Genomic DNA, 20,379 nt, shown 5'->3' with positions numbered 1-20,379 from the left:
AACGCCGAAAAAGGGCCATTTTTGGTGTTACCGACCGGTATTTGGCCACTTACATATGGCCCTTAGTTGGTTATTAGCCAACTTCTCCACTATATCACTCATCCAGGGTAGCAGTGATATGGGTCTGAGATTGGATAGAGTAGTGGGGCCTGCAATTTTCTTTTTTTCTTTGCAGGATTTTTACCGCTGCAATCTTCCAATTGGGTGGTAAACAGGCAGATTCAAATGAAGAGGTAATCAGATGGTTAACAGTCGGATTTATGACATTAACAAGTGCATGTAGTACTCTTGAAGGGCAAGGATCAAAAGGAGAACCTGATTTACAGGATAAGATGGCTTGCGTGGACTGTTCCATACTGATTCCTTGAAAACAAGAAAAATCTCCTGTAGTCCCTGGAGATGAGGGGTTATTTGTCGTGGGGATAGGATCATTGAACTCTTTCGTCAGGTCTATAATTTTTTGCTCAAAGAATTCTGCGATTTGATCACACAAATCCAGATCTAATATTTTAGGATTTGTGTTGGATTTGACAATGTTAAAAATACGTTTCTGGTTAGCCATTGCCTGATTAATTAGATTGGAGTAGTAGGCCTTTTTTTCCCACCTTTCATTTGGTGGTGGTATTGTCTAAGAGCAGCTTTTAGGAGAATTAGGGGGCATATTATCAAGCCTGTGCGCTAAAATTATCGCCGCTTTATCGGCCGAAAACGGCCGATAAAGCGGCGATAATGGGCTTGATAATATGCTCTATGGAATTCCAATCGAAGCACATGTTAGATGTGAAGACATCTAACATGGGCTTCGATTGGAATTCCACAGAGCATATTATCAAGCCCATTATCGCCGCTTTATCGGCCATTTTCGGCCGATAAAGCGGCGATAATTTTAGCGCACAGGCTTGATAATATGCCCCTAGGTTTTCTAATAGATAGTCCCTCCACCATATTCTTTCAAGTTTTCTGCATTGGCTCTGTTGATCCTTTAGACCAGTAGTGAACTAGGGTGCACACTTTTTGTATGTGGAATTCTTCCTGGGGTGTGCAATTGGCGCTAAATTGTCCACAAGGAAAGTCATCCATTCGTTAAATCTATCGTTGTCTACTGAGGGGTTGCCTGTGAGGATGGGTATATTTGCTTCTGCCATGGGAATTAATTCCATGCTATTCAGCATACTGTTCCATTTTCGTCTACCCACAGGACCAGTCTGTCCCAGGCATTTCTCGGCTGGCTTTATTTTATTCTCCAATTTAAATGGAATGACCCTGTGGTCAGACCAGGAGAGTGTCATAAGAGGATCAAAGGCCAAGCTGGTAATGTTTGTGCAAATCCCATCTACGGTATGTCCTGCATCGTGTGCAGGACCCTCTACTAGTTGTTTTAGGCCCAAAGTACTAATTGTTTCTAAAAAATGTCTGGATTTGGGAGTATCCTTAGTCTCTAAGTGAATGTTAAAATCTCCTAAAATAGTAAAGTTGGCGTATTTAATCACTAAAGAGCTAATGCTTTCCCCTAAGGTATCCAGGAATTTGGTTAAAGGGCCTGGTGGTCTGTAAAGCAATACCCCCGCAAATGTGGTTCTACATTCTAACTGGAAGCAGAAGAACAAGCTCTCTGCTTCTATAAGTTCTGTAGGGCTGCTTGGCAAGTGTTTCAGGTGGTGTTCATAAATAATTGCTAGCCCACCTCCTCTCCGACCAATTCTATCTTGTCTGGTTAGGGTGTAGCCCAAGGGGAGAGTTTGCACAATATCCGGGTTTGAACATTAATTCAGCCAGGTTTCTGTGACAAATAGGCAGTCTAAGTTCAGTTTAATAAGTAAATCCTGAATGTGTAATGCATTCTTGACTACTGACCTTGCGTTAATAGGACCACAGTGTGGTTGCTTTGAAGAGGTTTTTAAATTTTCAATAAACATCTGCCTGGTTTGACTGCTATTGTGACCTAGGGTCACTCTACATGTGGCGCACAATAAGGTGCCTTTTATATTTTCAGCACAAAGCCATTTTTGTATAGTGGAGTATTGGCTTGGAACTGGCAGCATCTCTGGCCCTTGCCGCGTTCTGGACGCGGACGGGCACAGAGGGGCTTGCCTTTGACGCGCTTTCGGTGCGCCAGCGGTGCGCCCGCTGTGCGGCCGGTAAGGCATGGGTTGAAGTACTTTTCCATCTAATAACCACTGGAGCACTAACCCTTAGTGGCAAATACTGGATGTGCGAACTTGTGCTGAGTTTGACAGCGTTTCTCCGCTCAAACGGCTGAAATTAGCCACGGCGGATGGGAAACGCTGACAATTAAAAGTGCTCAGTGCAAGGATAACACAGACTGCTAGGAACGCGGTACAAGGTAATTAAAACAATTTAAAAGCATCCAGACAAACAAACTTTAAAAGGCTGCAGGTCAAAGTAACATTTAGGAAAGGTGAAGGAATAAAACAAATCCCTCTCGCCCGCTCTGTTTTGACCTCCTGCCTGTTCTGCATTCGGTATGTATCTCTGCACTACGGAGGTGCTGCAGTAGGCCACAATGGGGGACATGTTGAAACAGTGCAGCTTTAAGGAGCCTTCTGAATTGGAGGTAATCAGGGCATTGCTGCAGATGGATAGGGTGATGATTCCAGTAGAGAGGGGCTAGGTGAAAGAAAGCTTTTCCACCCAGTTGCGATTTTTTCAACCGCTGTACAAGAAGCAGACATTTGGTTCCAGAGCGGAGTGGCCTTGAATATATGTAGTGATTGAATTTTCCTGCAAGATAGCTGGGACCTTTGCCATTCAAGGCCTTATGCGCAATAAATTTAATTTGTTGGCGTACCGGTAGCCAGTGAAGTTGTTGTAGGAGAGGAAGAGAAGCAGTTCTGGTGGGAGCATTTGAGACGAGCTGCGCCGTAGTGTTTTGGACCACCTGTAATCTGCTCAGCGAGGAGTCATTAGCTGAGACCAGAAGGGCATTACAGTAGTCCAAGCGGCTCAGCACCAATGACTGAATGAGAGTTTTCCATGTGGACAAGGGGAGGAAGGGGATGACTCTCTGTAACAGGCCAAGTACATAGAAGCAAGAGCCCGCGTTGGTTGCAGCATGCTCTTTCTTGGTCAATTCCTGGTCTAGGCAGATTGCCAAGGTTCTTGACCAATGTCTTGTGCTCCGGAGGGATCCCACGATCCTTCAGCCACCAATCTAGGGGTGAAAATTGCAAAAAACACAGTTGATGGACAGAATGTAGAACAATGTCATACATTCACCCCAGTACAAGGATCTGGGCCTAAATCCATCTTATTTGCACTCCACACCACCCTGGGTTAGACACTGGCTATATGCAAATCAGCTCTGACCCTGTGCCTCATGGGAACAGTCCAGTCCGAACTACCAAGCCATGTATTTCCCAGACCGGAATCAAGCATCCAAGGACCGGTTTCTGGCTATCAGCCTTCATTCAGCCTGAATAGCTTGACTCCAGTGGTGTGGAGAGCCTGGGACTCACGTCTGAGTATACCCAGCCCACTCGGGGTGAAAATTGCAAAAAACACAGTTGATGGACAGAATGTAGAACAATGTCATACATTCACCCCAGTACCAGGATCTGGGCCTAAATCCATCGTTTTTTTGCACTCCACAACACCCTGGGTTAGACACTGGCTATATGCAAATCAGCTCTGACCCTGTGCCTCATGGGAACAGTCAAGTCCGAACTACCAAGCCATGTCTTTCCCAGACCGGAATCAAGCAACCAAGGACCGGTTTCTGGCTATCAGCCTTCATTGAGCCTGGATAGCTTGACTCCAGTGGTGTGGAGAGCCTGGGACTCACGTCTGAGTGTACCCAGCCCACACGGGGTGAAAATTGCAAAAAACACAGTTGATGGACAGAATGTAGAACAATGTCATACATTCACCCCAGTACAAGGATCTGGGCCTAAATCCATCAATTTTTTGCACTCCACACCACCCTGGGTTAGACACTGGCTATATGCAAATCAGCTCTGACCCTGTGCCTCATGGGAACAGTCCAGTCCGAACTACCAAGCCATGTCTTTCCCAGACCGGAATCAAGCATCCAAGGACCGGTTTCTGGCTGTCAGCCTTCATTCAGCCTGGATAGCTTGACTCCAGTGGTGTGGAGTGCCTGGGACTCACGTCTGAGTATACCCAGCCCACTCGGGGTGAAAATTGCAAAAAACACAGTTGATGGACAGAATGTAGAACAATGTCATACATTCACCCCAGTACAAGGATCTGGGCCTAAATCCGTCGTTTTTTTGCACTCCACACCACCCTGGGCTAGACACTGGCTATATGCAAATCAGCTCTGACCATGTGCCTCATGGGAACAGTCCAGTCCGAACTACCAAGCCATGTCTTTCCCAGACCTGAATCAAGCATCCAAGGACCGGTTTCTGGCTATCAGCCTTCATTCAGCCTGGATAGCTTGACTCCAGTGGTGTGGAGAGCCTGGGACTCACGTCTGAGCATACCCAGCCCACTCGGGGTGAAAATTGCAAAAAACACAGTTGATGGACAGAATGTAGAACAATGTCATACATTCACCCCAGTACAAGGATCTGGGCCTAAATCCGTAGTTTTTTTGCACTCCACACCACCCTGGGTTAGACACTGGCTATATGCAAATCAGCTCTGACCATGTGCCTCATGGGAACAGTCCAGTCCGAACTACCAAGCCATGTCTTTCCCAGACCGGAATCAAGCATCCAAGGACCGGATTCTGGCTATCAGCCTTCATTCAGCCTGGATAGCTTGACTCCAGTGGTGTGGAGAGCCTGGGACTCACGTCTGAGCACACCCAGCCCCCTCAGGGTGAAAATTGCAAAAAACACAGTTGATGGACAGAATGTAGAACAATGTCATACATTCACCCCAGTATAAGGATCTGGGCCTAAATCCATCGTTTTTTTGCACTCCACACCACCCTGGGTTAGACACTGGCTATATGCAAATCAGCTCTGACCCTTTGCCTCATGAGAACAGTCCAGTCCGAACTACCAAGCCATGTCTTTCCCTGACCGGAATCAAGCATCCAAGGACCGGTTTCTGTCTATCAGCCTTCTTTCAGCCTGGATAGCTTGACTCCAGTGGTGTGGAGAGCCTGGGACTCACGCCTGAGTATACCCAGCCCACTCGGGGTGAAAATTGCAAAAAACACAGTTGATGGACAGAATGTAGAACAATGTCATACATTCACCCCAGTACAAGGATCTGGGCCTAAATCTGTCGTTTTTTTGCACTCCACACCACCCTGGGTTAGACACTGGCTATATGCAAATCAGCTCTGACCATGTGCCTCATGGGACAGTCCAGTCCGAACTACCAAGCCACGTCTTTCCCAGACCGGAATCAAGCATCCAAGGACCGGTTTCTGGCTATCAGCCTTCATTCAGCCTGGATAGCTTGACTCCAGTGGTGTGGAGAGCGTGGGACTCACGTCTGAGCATACCCAGCCCACTCGGGGTGAAAATTGCAAAAAACACAGTTGATGGACAGAATGTAGAACAATGTCATACATTCACCCCAGTACAGGGATCTGGGCCTAAATCCATCGTTTTTTTGCACTCCACACCACCCTGGGTTAGACACTGGCTATATGCAAATCCGCTCTGACCTGTGCCTCATGGGAACAGTCCAGTCCGAACTACCAAGCCATGTCTTTCCCAGACCGGAATCAAGCATCCAAGGACCGGTTTCTGGATAGCAGCCTTCATTCAGCCTGGATAGCTTGACTCCAGTGGTGTGGAGAGCGTGGGACTCACGTCTGAGCATACCCAGCCCACTCGGGGTGAAAATTGCAAAAAACACAGTTGATGGACAGAATGTAGAACAATGTCATACATTCACCCGAGTACAGGGATCTGGGCCTAAATCCATCGTTTTTTTGCACTCCACACCACCCTGGGTTAGACACTGGCTATATGCAAATCCGCTCTGACCTGTGCCTCATGGGAACAGTCCAGTCCGAACTACCAAGCCATGTCTTTCCCAGACCGGAATCAAGCATCCAAGGACCGGTTTCTGGATAGCAGCCTTCATTCAGCCTGGATAGCTTGACTCCAGTGGTGGGGAGAGCCTGGGACTCACGTCTGAGCATACCCCGCCCACTCAGGGTGAAAATTGCAAAAAACACAGTTGATGGACAGAATGTAGAACAATGTCATACATTCACCCCAGTACAAGGATCTGGGCCTAAATCCATCGTTTTTTTGCACTCCACACCACCCTGGGTTAGACACTGGCTATATGCAAATCAGCTCTGACCCTGTGCCTCATGGGAACAGTCCAGTCCGAACTACCAAGCCATGTCTTTCCCAGACCGGAATCAAGCATCCAAGGACCGGTTTCTGGCTATCAGTCTTCATTCAGCCTGGATAGCTTGACTCCAGTGGTGTGGAGATCCTGGGACTCACGTCTGAGTATACCCAGCCCACTCGGGGTGAAAATTGCAAAAAACACAGTTGATGAACAGAATGTAGCACAATGTCATACATTCACCCCAGTACAAGGATATGGGCCTAAATCCATCGTTTTTTTGCACTCCACACCACCCTGGGTTAGACACTGGCTATATGCAAATCAGCTCTGACCCTGTGCCTCATGGGAACAGTCCAGTCCGAACTACCAAGCCATGTCTTTCCCAGACCGGAATCAAGCATCCAAGGACCGGTTGCTTGGATGCTTGATTCCGGTCTGGGAAAGACATGGCTTGGTAGTTCGGACTGGACTGTTCCCATGAGGCACAGGGTCAGAGCTGATTTGCATATAGCCAGTGTCTAACCCAGGGTGGTGTGGAGTGCAAAAAAACGATGGATTTAGGCCCAGATCCTTGTACTGGGGTGAATGTATGACATTCTTCTACATTCTGTCCATCAACTGTGTTTTTTGCAATTTTCACCCCGAGTGGGCTGGGTATACTCAGACGTGAGTCCCAGGCTCTCCACACCACTGGAGTCAAGCTATCCAGGCTGAATGAAGGCTGATAGCCAGAAACTGGTCCTTGGATGCTTGATTCCGGTCTTTGAAAGACATGGCTTGGTAGTTCGGACTGGACTGTTCCCATGAGGCACAGGGTCAGAGCTGATTTGCATATAGCCAGTGTCTAACCCAGGGTGGTGTGGAGTGCAAAAAAACGATGGATTTAGGCCCAGATCCTTGTACTGGGGTGAATGTATGACATTGTTCTACATTCTGTCCATCAACTGTGTTTTTGCAATTTTCACCCCGAGTGGGCTGGGTATGCTCAGACGTGAGTCCCAGGCTCTCCACACCACTGGAGTCAAGCTATCCAGGCTGAATGAAGGCTGATAGCCAGAAACCGGTCCTTGGATGCTTGATTACAGTCTGGGAAAGACATGGCTTGGTAGTTCGGACTGGACTGTTCCCATGAGGCACAGGGTCAGAGCTGATTTGCATATAGCCAGTGTCTAACCCAGGGTGGCGTGGAGTGCAAAAAAACGATGGATTTAGGCCCAGATCCTTGTACTGGGGTGAATGTATGACATTGTTCTACATTCTGTCCATCAACTGTGTTTTTTGCAATTTTCACCCCGAGTGGGCTGGGTATGCTCAGACGTGAGTCCCAGGCTCTCCACGCCACTGGAGTCAAGCTATCCAGGCTGAATGAAGGCTGATAGCCAGAAACCGGTCCTTGGATGCTTGATTCCGGTCTGGGAAAGACATGGCTTGGTAGTTCGGACTGGACTGTTCCCATGAGGCACAGGTCAGAGCTGATTTGCATATAGCCAGTGTCTAACCCAGGGTGGTGTGGAGTGCAAAAAAACGATGGATTTAGGCCCAGATCCTTGTACTGGGGTGAATGTATGACATTCTTCTACATTCTGTCCATTAACTGTGTTTTTTGCAATTTTCACCCCGAGTGGGCTGGGTATGCTCAGACGTGAGTCCCAGGCTCTCCACACCACTGGAGTCAAGCTATCCAGGCTGAATGAAGGCTGATAGCCAGAAACCGGTCCTTGGATGCTTGATTCCGGTCTGGGAAAGACATGGCTTGGTAGTTCGGACTGGACTGTTCCCATGAGGCACATGCTCAGAGCTAATTTGCATATAGCCAGTGTCTAACCCAGGGTGGTGTGGAGTGCAAAAAAACGACGGATTTAGGCCCAGATCCTTGTACTGGGGTGAATGTATGACATTGTTCTACATTCTGTTCATCAACTGTGTTTTTTGCAACCAATCTAGGGACCACACCAATAGTGCATTTACAAACAGCATAACCTTGGTCTTCCCTGTGTTGAGCTGTAGGAAATTGTTCCGCATCCAGCTAGTAATGGCTATCATACCTTCTGAGAAGGTAGACTGGGCCTTGAGAGTGGATGTTGAATGAGAATATGAGCTGAGTGTCATCAGCGTATGAGATTGGTGTAATACCCAGTGGCCTGAGTAATTCTGCCAAGGGAGCAATCTAAATGTTGAATAAAGTGGGACTGACACAGGAGCCCTGAGGTACTCCCTTTGTCAGTCCCATGATCTTTGAACGGAAGGCGCCTAGGTTAATAGTTCGAGTTCAGAGGGAGAGAAAGCTTGCCATGCACTGTACGGCTAGTCCTTGGATTCCGATTTCTTTAAGTCTCCTGAGCAGGATCTGATGGAAGACCGTGTCGAAGGCGGCCGATAGATCAAGCAGCATGAGTAGTACTGCTTGTCCGCTGTCCAGGGACTGCCTGATGTTCTTGGTAACAGCAATCAAAGCTGACTTGGTGCTGTGTCTAGGCCTAAATATGGACTGAGATGGATCAAGGCATCCAGTGGATTCAACATGGTCAGATAGGTGTTTATTGATGTGTTTTTTCAATATCTTAATCAGGTGAGGTAGAGAGATTGGACGAAAGTTGGATAAGTCCTCCATGAGGGCCATTATATTCTTGCGGATGGGAATTACTTGGGCCACCTCCCATTCGGCGGGTAGTTGTCCTTCTCTCATTGAGAGATTGAGGATCGAGCAATTTGGAGGATCTAGTTGTTTGGATAGCAGAGTGAAAGTTTTGGCTGGAATAATATCCAGAGGGGAAACTGATTTTTCTGTATATAACACTGACTCCACATCATCTTCGGTGAGGGAAGGGAAATTTTCCAACAGCGGTACCTTTGTCGCGACAGAAGGGCGGCAGGAAACAAAATCCTGCGGTGGGATCCCGACTGAGGTGATTTTTTCATAAATCAGCTGAATTTGCTGTGTAAAATGTGTTACTATTTTATCACATATTGATAGTGTTATACAGTATCAAACATCTCTAATGACGCAAGTGACATAAGTTACCCCAGTACTTTTGCTTTGCCCAGGCATCGTTGCAAGCAGAAAGATTATAACAACTCTTAGGTGACACAAACTGTGACAGGCACACTAACATCTTAGTTGCATTAATCAGAGAAATCAATCTACAGTCACATTATGTGTGTTCAAGATAACATGGAATGCCACAGAGAAGAAGTTCTTACCATGTGGTCCAGGGATATCTGGGGGTCCACGAAACCTACTCAGGCGATCTGCGACTGCTCAGAAAATTAAATAATATTAACAGATTTATAAACTCCTTACAACAGTAGAGAAAGTGTTGGATAGCGGAGGGGAAAAAATTACTATTCCCACTCCAGTGAGTGCAGCAGCAGGGAAAGTGTTGGATAATGGAGGGGTAGAAATTACTATTCCCACTCCAGTGAATGCAACAGTAGGGAAAGTGTTGGATAGCGTAGGGGTGAAAATGAATATTCCCACTGAAGTCAATACGAAATTAAAAACAAATAAAATATAAACCACAATACAACATGTTCAAAAACATAAAAAAGATAGAAACATATTATAATGTTAAAGAAATCTAACAATGTACCTACAAACATTATTTTATACAAATTAAAAAAATTATTTTCAAACAAATAACTATATTTCATAGAAATTAATTATAATCAAAAACATTGTTACATAAAATTTATATTTATTATTTTCTACTCTATCACACCACACAATTCACAACACACATCTATATTTCTAAAACAATAAACCTGCATAATGAACATAATTAATTATCAAATAAACAAATATTATTAATTAAAAAACAAATTCAAATAGTTAAAACTTAATTTACTCACCAAACATTACCCGTATAAAACCAAAATCCACACACAAAATAAAAGTAAACAATTACCATCAATATTTATCAATTAATAAATGAATAATAATGATCAACTTATTATTACTTAATAAAACCTAAAATACTTTCCACCCTCTACACCAGTAAATACCACAACACACACCTAAAAATCATTACACAATTTCCATAACTAATTTTACATTATTAAATATTATCAATTAACAACTTATTCATTCATTAAAAATAATTTACTTCCCAACCTTTGCCAGTATAAACCCCACAACTCACATCTCAAAATAATTACCCAACTGCCATATTTAATTTTTAATCAACTAATTACCAGTATTTAAAAAATAACCCCACCACCCATTCCTAAAGAATTACACAATTAACATAATTAATTACCAAATAATTAATTGATCAGTATAAATTGACAAACAATTGATAAATAATTATTAATAAATTAATTCCCAGTTAACACTATAAATTATAAATTAAATAAATATTAATATATAAAAATGATAATTAAATGTATTGACAGTAAATTACTTCCCACCCTATTCCCCTATAATCCCGCAACCCATGCCTACAAAAATGATACAATTAACATAACTATAAATTAATCAATATTAATTAACAACCAATGAAAGTAAATTCATTCCCACAAATAACACTATAAAATCTAAATTAAATGAATAGTAATAAGCAAAAAAAAAAAAAAAGTATAATTAAATTACTTCCCACCCTATTACCCTATAAACCCACAGCCCGCTCCTAAAAAACAATAACACAATTACCATAATTACCAATTAATTAATTAATTAATTAAAATTAACATCCATTTAATAATTATTTAATAATAAATTAATTCCCACAATTGACACTATAACATCTAAATTAAATAAATACTAATAAGTCATAAAATCTAATCAATTTGTTATAATTAAATTACTTCTCGCTCTTTTCCCCTATAAAACCACAACCGCTACAGAACTAAATGCTTAATTTAATTACCATAAAATTAATCACTACTAAAAATGTAAAACATATATTAAAAAAACAAAAGCAATAGATCACATACTTTCAAAATACATACTTAAATTCATTACACTAATTTAAACATCAATTTTTAAACAACATTTTTGCAAACAATATTACTAACTTCGATATTTTCAAAAAAAGATATTTCTTACCTTACAGTTGATATTCTTGACCATGATATTCTTGCTGTTGATATTCCTGTATCACGATATTTCCAACTCATTATTTGTGTATGTCGATTTTAAAACTCGATATTTTGACTGTGCACCCTTTTTAAAGTGTGGAAGATCCTCTGAGATGGAGCTGAAGCTGGAGGGATTCAATGAACATTGTAGCTCTTGAACTCACACCACATTGCCTCTCAGTCAGTCGCTTACTGAACATGAGTTATTGTAAAAGAAGGTAAGATGTGAGTTGTTTTCCACACATAATTATTTTCTGTGGTTTTTCTGCTTCATTTATCACAACACATCAGGAGAATTTTATTGACTCATCCTGCCTCAGGGCGTTTAAACATAAGGTCTTGAGTCAACACTCGCACAGCTCCTAATGGTCACATTCTTCACAAAGTTGATCAGAAACAAGCTGCATGTGATCAACAGGGTGCCCAAAGTCATTCAAGACCCAGTTTTTGGTGCTAACTGACTCCTAAATTCCTGAAATTGCCAAAAGAGGTTTCACTGATTACACTGCACTTGTGTTGGTTTAGACATATCCCATCAAACCATTAATGGAGATCAAATGGAATGCCAACACCTCTTATTTTAAATAAAAAGTATTGGGTAGGCATTTTTGTTATACGTACATATCCAGTATAATGCATGTGATGTATCACAATACAGTTTGCATACATATCACCGGTACAAAGGTAAGAAATAAGAATAGTGCTGCATTGTGAAATATTCCAGTTAATACAGGTAGTCCTTTCACATGTGGACAACACAGAGACAACTAAGTGATATCAACTGCAAGGAGAACAGCTAGCATCTGTACAAAATATTCAGAATGGTGGTACAATGTAGCAACAAGGATGCCAATAAAAGTAGAAATGGAAACCACTTTTGAAGCAACGTAACAGATAAAAAAAGGGGGGGACAGAGTCAGTGGGTCAACTCGTTCATTATCATCTCACCACCTCTTCCACAGTTCCTTTTGTCAAGCAGACAAAATAGGTTGACAAAGTGGTAAAGAATATTATAGGATTTCACATAAATCCAGATTTGTTTTGCTTACTGACAATAACAGCTGCAGCACCATTCCTGGCTCGGTTTAACTGCAAACGGTGACCGATGGGGTTTTATTCAATATTAATGTAATAACTAATACATATTTTCTAGACATGCGGGAAATAAAGTTAATGCATTTGGAACTGATGGAATTGACAAACATATCAATTATTGCATGCTTTTAGACAAGATTAATATTAGTCCTTGCACCGCCAGATTATAAAAAGATTTAGGTGGAAGTAGAGCCAATGTCAAAACAGTAAACCCTATTCTATCTTATGAAGGATTGTTATGCTGCCAAGTGTCACATATGGCTGAAAGAAAAATGGTATATTAGTGTTCTTTACTGTATGTACTAGTTATACTCTCCAGATTCTGGTATACCAGTTTGTTTTCCTGTCAATAATACTCTCTGGTTATTAACATTTCCGTCTCCATATGTTTTATGACTCCTCGGTAGTCCCATTGTCTGGAGATTCTAAAATTACTCAAATAATTAGATATTAGCAGTGCAATTCATTTACAACACAGGAATTTAAATTAATGTCATCAGAATTCCTCTTCATCTGGGTAGTTATAAACGTTTGAATGTGTAATCCCCATATAATGTGCCACTGCGGGACCTCGCTTCGGTCTGTTTGAAACGTGGTGAATTGTTACAAACATCTATAAATCAGAACACCAAACTGGCCATATTTGATTTTCTTTCAAGTCCGACAAATCAATAGGCTACCTTTTGACTTCCCTTTCTCTTTTTTTCTAAATTACAGTGGCTGAGTTCCCTTTATTTCTTAAAATCGGTTGGGTAAAATGAAATGTAGTTTCTTCCAATATTTTTTTAATAGCCTTTTGTAACTACACGCCTCAGAAGGCCATTGTTTTTAAATTTTTAATACAACTGCTTTTACATGAAAGTGCTTTTACAAGTTCACATATTTAAAATTTGGCTTGTTGTAAGTTAGGTTTGACTTCCATAAAATGTGCCTATACTGACGAGTTCATATTCTTTTTTGCTTTAAAATCTGTGTTATTTATGGACGACCTTTTGTGTGTGTTTGTGCTTGCATAAAATGTACCTGGGGACAGGGCCGAACTGGGATCGCAACCCTGCCCTGGGAATTAGGTGGGGGGTGTAATGTCCTGGTTTGAGCCTATAATGAATTAGGCTAGACGACACACATGTGCTGGTGGTGGCTAGCACGTAACTAAACCACGCCCAGTGTCCTGGGCTTTTTATTAGCGCTCACCACGTTCCCAGCGCTCACGCTGGGCTAAACCAAAGCCCCTCCACGCTGGAGGGGATAACTGCTGACAGGAGTGGGAGGGGGCGTGTGTTGCAGTGGTACACCCCACTGCCAGCAACACTACATTCCTCCTTTACCTGGGAATAGAACAAAAGACAACCTGGAACAAAAACAGCACACACTTCGCTTGCATAGTCTCTGGTTGTGATAATAACATAAAACATGTCTCTGCCAGTCTTTGTTAAACATTTTGCAGGTGTGTCTCTGGAATCACAGTGTGACTGAAAACACATAGGATATACAAAACAGAACAGTCTTACTTTCTTCTCGGCGGGGTCACCATCCGGTTCCGCTCAGCGCCAGCACTGTGCCACAAAGTCCCGGTATCTCTGGGATGGTCTAGGACACGGACGTAGACTGTACCTTCCTTGGCTTCGCCCCTCCACGGAGGTTTGGGATGGCTCTCCGGAGTCTCGGGGGTCGCTGACGCTGGGGCTCTATGCTGGTCTCTCGGGCTCCTGATCACTCGGGGTGGCGTTGTCTGACTGGCTGGTCAGGGCCTCTGCTCCAGTTGGTTCTGGCGGTCTATGCCGGGGGGTCGGACGCCAGTCGTCCAGTTCAGGATCATCACTTCCCTCGGGTATGTTTTTAAAGAAGGACACCTTTCTTGTCACCACTTCTCCATTCCTGGTGGCAGCGACCATTGTCCCTTTTTTCTTCAGTCACCCTCCAGGGGTCAAGTTCGAACGGCGGACGGAATTTTCCTCCGGGATGGCGGTCTTTGACTAGGAGTCTGTCTCCAACTTGAATGGGGCTGACCGCTGCCCTCTGTCTCTGGGACGCTTCTTGGTTGTTTTTGGCTCGCTGTTCCATGGACCGGTTCCTGGGAGCTGGGGATAGCTCCCACATGGGATGGTGCGGGATGGTGTCGGTGATTGCCTGATTGAAAGAGAGTCGACTTGGAGAGACTCCGGTGGTGCAATGTGGGGTCAGACGATATTCACGGAGAAACTGATACAGGGCCAGTTCTAGATTGTGCCCATCGGCCAGAGCGATTTGGATTGTTTTGTTTAGAGTTCTCATCAGTCTCTCGACCTCCCCGTTGGCTTGGGGCCACCTCGGGGTTATTCGCTTGTGTTTGATGCCATGATTTTGCAGGTATTCGGTGAACTCACTGCCGTTGAACGGGGGCCCATTATCCGTGCGGTCCTCTTCCATGAGCCCATGGGTGGCAACAATTTTTTCGAACTTAGGAATCACTTCAGACGCCGCCGTAGACGCTACTATCTGCACCTCGGGATAGCGAGAAAAGTCATCAACCACGACGAGCATGTACTTGCCGCCGGGGGAGGCTGCCGAAATCTGTGCTGGCTCGCACCCACGGGGAGGTAGGCCCTTCTTCAGTGAGTACGGGTGCTGGGGGGTTGGGTAGGCTTGTCGCTAGGCATACAGGGCATCTCTGGACCACTTCTTCGACGGCCTTGTCGAGCCCAGGGAACCACAGCTTGCTTCGGAGCCTGTTCTTGGATTTCACGATCCCTTGGTGTGATCCGTGCGCCAACAAGGCGGCCTGCTGGACGAGGATGTTGGGCAACACGAGGCGAGGACCCCTCAGGAGGCACCCTTCAGCCGAAATGGACAGCTCGTGTCTGACTTGGTGCAGGGATCTCAGAATAGCCTGGGCCTCCGGGGTGCAAAATGACGCAGGGCTTTGGAGCGCCTTCCAGTCACCCGATTCTACGGCCCGGATCGCGATCTGGAGGCAGTCGTCGTCTCTGGTGGCCCTCGCCACTTCCTCCAGGGACATCTGCCGTGGTCTTGACCGTTCAATGATTAGCCGGACGTACTCTTCCGTGGCTGCTGCCTCGGCTGCTTCCGCATTGGTGACTGGGCGGGCGTGTCTTGACAAGTAGTCCGCAGGATTCCGGGTGCCAGGTCGATACTCCACCGTAAATTGGAACTCTTGCAACTGCAGCACCCACTTTTCGATTCTCGGGGGTGGGCGAGAAGATGAGCCTTGGAAGAGTGGGACGAGGGGTTTGTGATCGGTGATCACTGAGAAGGGATGTCCATAGAGGTAGATGTGGAAATGGCGGCATCCCCACAAGATGGCGATGGCCTCTCTTTCAATCTGTGAATACCGTTGTTCTGTAGGTGTTAGTGTGCGGCTGGCGTATGCAACTGGGGCCCACTCTCCACACGCTTGCTGTTGAGACAGAACAGCTCCGAGGCCTGTCGGGCTGGCATCGACCACTAGTTGTGATTTGTTTTGCGGGTCGAAGTAGGCCAGGGTTCTGTCAGCTGACAGAGCAGCTTTGGTCTTTTCGAAAGACTCCTGTTGTTCCGGGCCCCATGTCCAGGCAGTTGTTGATTTTGTGAGGTCACGAAGGGGCCCCGTCAAATCCGACAGATCCTTGATGAAACGCCCGCAGTATGTCACCATGCCTAGGAAGCTGCGGACGGCTGTCACTGACGTGGGGGCTGGCGCGTCGTGGATGTCTTTGACCTTCTCCGGGTCTGGTCCAACTCCTTGATCGGAGAATCTGTACCCAAAAAAGCTGATGTCTTTGTGTAGGAATTCACATTTGTCCTTGTGGAGGGTCAGACCTCTCTCTCGCAGCCGAGTGAACACCGCTTGGAGGCGTCGGATGTGTTCATCTAAGGTCGGGGCGTGGACCAAAATATAATCGCTCACGTTGAGTACACCGTTGAGGCCCTGCAGGACATTGTGGATGATGTTTTGAAATACTTCAGCTGCACTTGATATGCCGAAGTTGAGCCTGGTGTATCTCCAGAGGCCAACGTGGGTGGAGAAAGTCGTGCTTGGGCGTGAGTCTGGGTGAAGAGGAACCTGGTGGTAGCCTGACCTTAGGTCCATCTTGGAGAACCATTTGGATCCTGAGAGTTCTCCAATGATGTCGTCGATGGTCGGCGTCAGGTGACGTTCTCTTTTGATTGCCAGGTTGGGGAGGCGCACGTCTACGCAGATTCTTACCGTCTCAGGTTGCTTTGGCTTCTTGGCGACCACAATGGGGGATACCCACGGTGTGGGTCCAGTCACTCGTTCGATGATGCCAGCCTGTTCGAGCATCCGCAGCTCGGCTACGACTTTTGGTCGGAGGTGAAAAGCAATTCCTCTGTGCCGCAGGGCTACTGGGGCCACTGACTGGTCGATATGGAGTCGGACGGGGGGGGCTCTCAAACATCCGATGCCTTCAAACAGCGAGGAGTGTTCCGATACCAGGTGATCCAATCCGTGGGCTTGTACTGTTAGGGCAAAGTGTATCAGCCCGAGTTCTCGCACTGTTCTGCAACCAAGAAGGAATCCTGATCCCTCCTGGGAGATGTAGATTTTTGTGTGCAGCTGCGTTGAGTCGTGAGACACGGTAGTTTGGAATACGCCGCACAGGCGCAGCGGGCGACGGGTCCCATAAGCGAAAACTTGCACTCTGGTGGGGTGAAGTGTAGGAGCATTCTCTAGACTCTGATATACACTGGCGGCCATGAGGTTGATTGTTGCGCCAGTGTCGATGAGGTCTGTGGCTGTTTGGCCGTGCACTTGGACGGTGCACATTGGTTCGGTAGACGACGCGGCGGCCAAGGTGTTGAGCATGCGCACTACGTGGACGGACGCGGCGTCTTCCTCATCGTCATCCATGTCGCTGCTGGTGGATGTGTTCGGCAGCGGTGCCATCTGTCGCACTCTCCTGGGTGGGCCACCCTGTCTCTTTCTCTGCGATGACAGACAAACACTCGCGAAGTGATTGGCTTTGCTGCAAGCACTGCAGATCTCGCCTTGGGCAGGGCATGCTCCTTTGTGGGGAGTAGCACCTCCACACCACATGCATGCTTGGTCGTGGGCGGTTTCGGCCGGTTTCGGCCGTCCTTTGCGGGGTGGCTTCGTCCGGGTGTCTGGAGCATGTGACTTGATGGCCCACACGGGTTCCGTTTTGACCGTGACGGCTGGTTTCTGCTCCATGTGGGCAGCACGGGCTTTGGAAAGTTCTTTGGACCGCCCCAGGGCTAGGATGTCGCGCATAGACATGGCGTCCGTCTCTAGCACCCTCTCCCGCAACTTCAGGGAGGCGCACCCCTGTATGAACTGGGCGCGGATTTCGTCTTCCACATCCGGAAGAGTGCACGTGCTGGCTAACTTCTTGAGTCGAGCGTAGAATACATCAACGGACTCTTCTGGGAGTTGGCGGGCTTGGCGGAGTAGAAAGCGTTCGTAGTCCGCACTGGCGAATGGCTCAAAGTACCTCATGATGGCGTCACGTAGAGTGTTGTACGTGTGGGGCGGATCTCCTTCTGTGATGTCCTTGGAGATGTCGTGAATGGCCTCCCCTCCCAGGTGTAAAAGCATTGCGCGACGTCGCGCCACCGCAATGTCTGCTGCTATGAAGTAGTTTTCAAGTCGTTCCACCCACTTCCTCCATCGGGCAGCCTGTGAGGGGGGTGTCCCTGTGACTGAGAAGGGTTCCAGTGGTGGCACGTTGGCCATGATGGCTGTAGCGAGGCAGAGGGGGCGACAGGCAGGGCGCCAGAAGACAGTGCAGACCCTTGCAATCACCAGAGGTGGATACCGGCACTTGGAAGAACTCGTTGGCTCCTTTTCCGCGAGAAGCGTGAGGTTTGGCAGGGTCCGTTGTCACGCGAGATGCGTGAGGAGAGGCAGGGAGGTCGCGTTGCCCGCCAGAAACGCATTGCCGGGCGCTCACTGCGCATGCGCGGGACAGCCGTGGGGCCGCACGCGACCGGGGCCGGGGAGAGAGGCGCAGCCAGGGGGGCCGAAGGCAGCAGGGGAAAGCGGGAAGACTCCTTGCAGTACCTGTAGGCAGCGCTCCAGTCCACGCTGTAAAGGCGGTAACGGGACGGCCCGGAAGGCAGACGGAAGTCCCGCAGAAGCACCGGTGAGCGGCGCGAGCAGTCGCAGGAGGGCGGGCAAGCCTCCGGTTCCTTTGAGGCGGGCCACAGTGGTGTCACAGCGGGCAGCAGGCGGCTCAGGGGGGCCGGGCAGTGTGCCACGTGCAGGCTTGCACGGCGTCAGGTACTGGGCAGCGGGGTTGCACACGGGCAGTGGCGGTGCTACAGGGCACGCGGTGGGGTGGACATTAGACCACCGTTGTCGCCAGTGTAATGTCCTGGTTTGGGCCTATAATGAATTAGGCTAGACGACACACATGTGCTGGTGGTGGCTAGCGTGTAACTAAACCACGCCCAGTGTCCTGGGCTTTTTATTAGCGCTCACCACGTTCCCAGCGCTCATTCTGGGCTAAACCAAAGCCCCTCCACGCTGGAGGGGATAACTGCTGACAGGGGTGGGAGGGGGAGTGTGTTGCAGTGGTACACCCCACTGCCAGCAACACTACAGGGGGGGAGGATGGGGGGTTGCTGGCGGGAATACTGTAGCTGCGTGCAATTTTGTTACAAGGGGCCAATTTTGTAGTACTGATGCAAAACCGTCCCCCAGTAACAAAAGCCCGGTGCCTGCTACGGCCAGTCTAGCCTTTGCCAGGGTCGTTTAGAGTGTTATTTGCCCAAGTTTTGTGTGGAATGCTCATTTTCATCACAGAACATGACTCACCAGTGTTGACATGTTCTACGAGCAATGTGTATGTGAGGAAGAGACAGCTCAACTTTGGTTTTTGTGTTGGAGTTTGGTTGGGAGATTTTGGGCCGCTTTGTGTGTCCAGGTGTTGAGGAGTGTTGAGGAGAGCAAGAGGCAGTTGGCAGAGTCAGAAGGTATGAAGGACCGGCTTCTTCTTCCTTCGTCATCTATTTCGGGGAAACACCAGTCTCCTGGAAGAGTTGGTGTGGCTGTCCCTATATCTATGCCTCTTCAACATGGTTGCCTCTCCAGTGTTTCCTGCTTGAAATTCCCAATCTAATATGATGCCACCTTCTTTTCTGTGATATACTTTCCTGTTTGTATTATATATATGTAAAGTGCCCTGGGCTTCTGAAGGATGTGCGCAACGCATTTGTTCCCTGCATATTTATTGCATTCATCACTCATTCAGCAACTTTTTTGCCCTCTTACTGTAGCAGGGTTGTACATGATAACAGACTGTTGTTCACATTCTCAGCTTACCCTTGAAATTCTGTTTGAACATAATGTGCAAGGTCGCTCGACAATGTCTCTTGGTATTCTGTTCTGGTCAGTCCCTATTACCTTTGCAAAACATGTTAGCAACTGCCATATCGATGAAACGTGCTTTGGTTGCATGTTTTTGAAACACACTCAAAGATAGCAATTCCATACAGCTGAGCTCTGCTGTTCCTATGATGTAAACCTCTTTGTGTTTAGGCTTTCAGGTAAGAGATCAGCTAATTACGCCTAGGGATCTTCTGTTATATAAAATAACTTCTTACTACTAGGGGGAGGATGATTAGGCCTAGATATTTTGCCTTGTTCACAGTCTTTATTCAATGACGGCTCCTTTTGTATTCTATGGTTTTGTGACAATGCTGATGATGCTAGCTTTATGCATTTTGATGCTGTTTGTGGTTCACATACTGTTTCATGAATCACTACAGTCATAAACATTTTGAACTTATTTAGTGACTCTGATTATTCTTATTGTGGACAAGTTCGAGAGAGCGAAAAATTGTTTTGTTCTGGGCTGCCTGGGTGGTAGTCCGTGGATGTGGTCCTGGGGGTGGGGGTGGTCCCGGGGGTGGTGGCAGAGGGTGTTGTGGCCCTCTTGGGTCTTCAAGCTGCATGGTTCGTAGCTCCATGGCATCTGTTGGTATCCAGATGTGGCA

This window comes from Lissotriton vulgaris, chromosome 10 (genome assembly GCF_964263255.1).
Source record: "Lissotriton vulgaris chromosome 10, aLisVul1.2, whole genome shotgun sequence".
In the NCBI taxonomy this organism is placed as follows: domain Eukaryota; kingdom Metazoa; phylum Chordata; class Amphibia; order Caudata; family Salamandridae; genus Lissotriton; species Lissotriton vulgaris.
Note: the sequence above shows the minus strand (reverse complement) of the source record.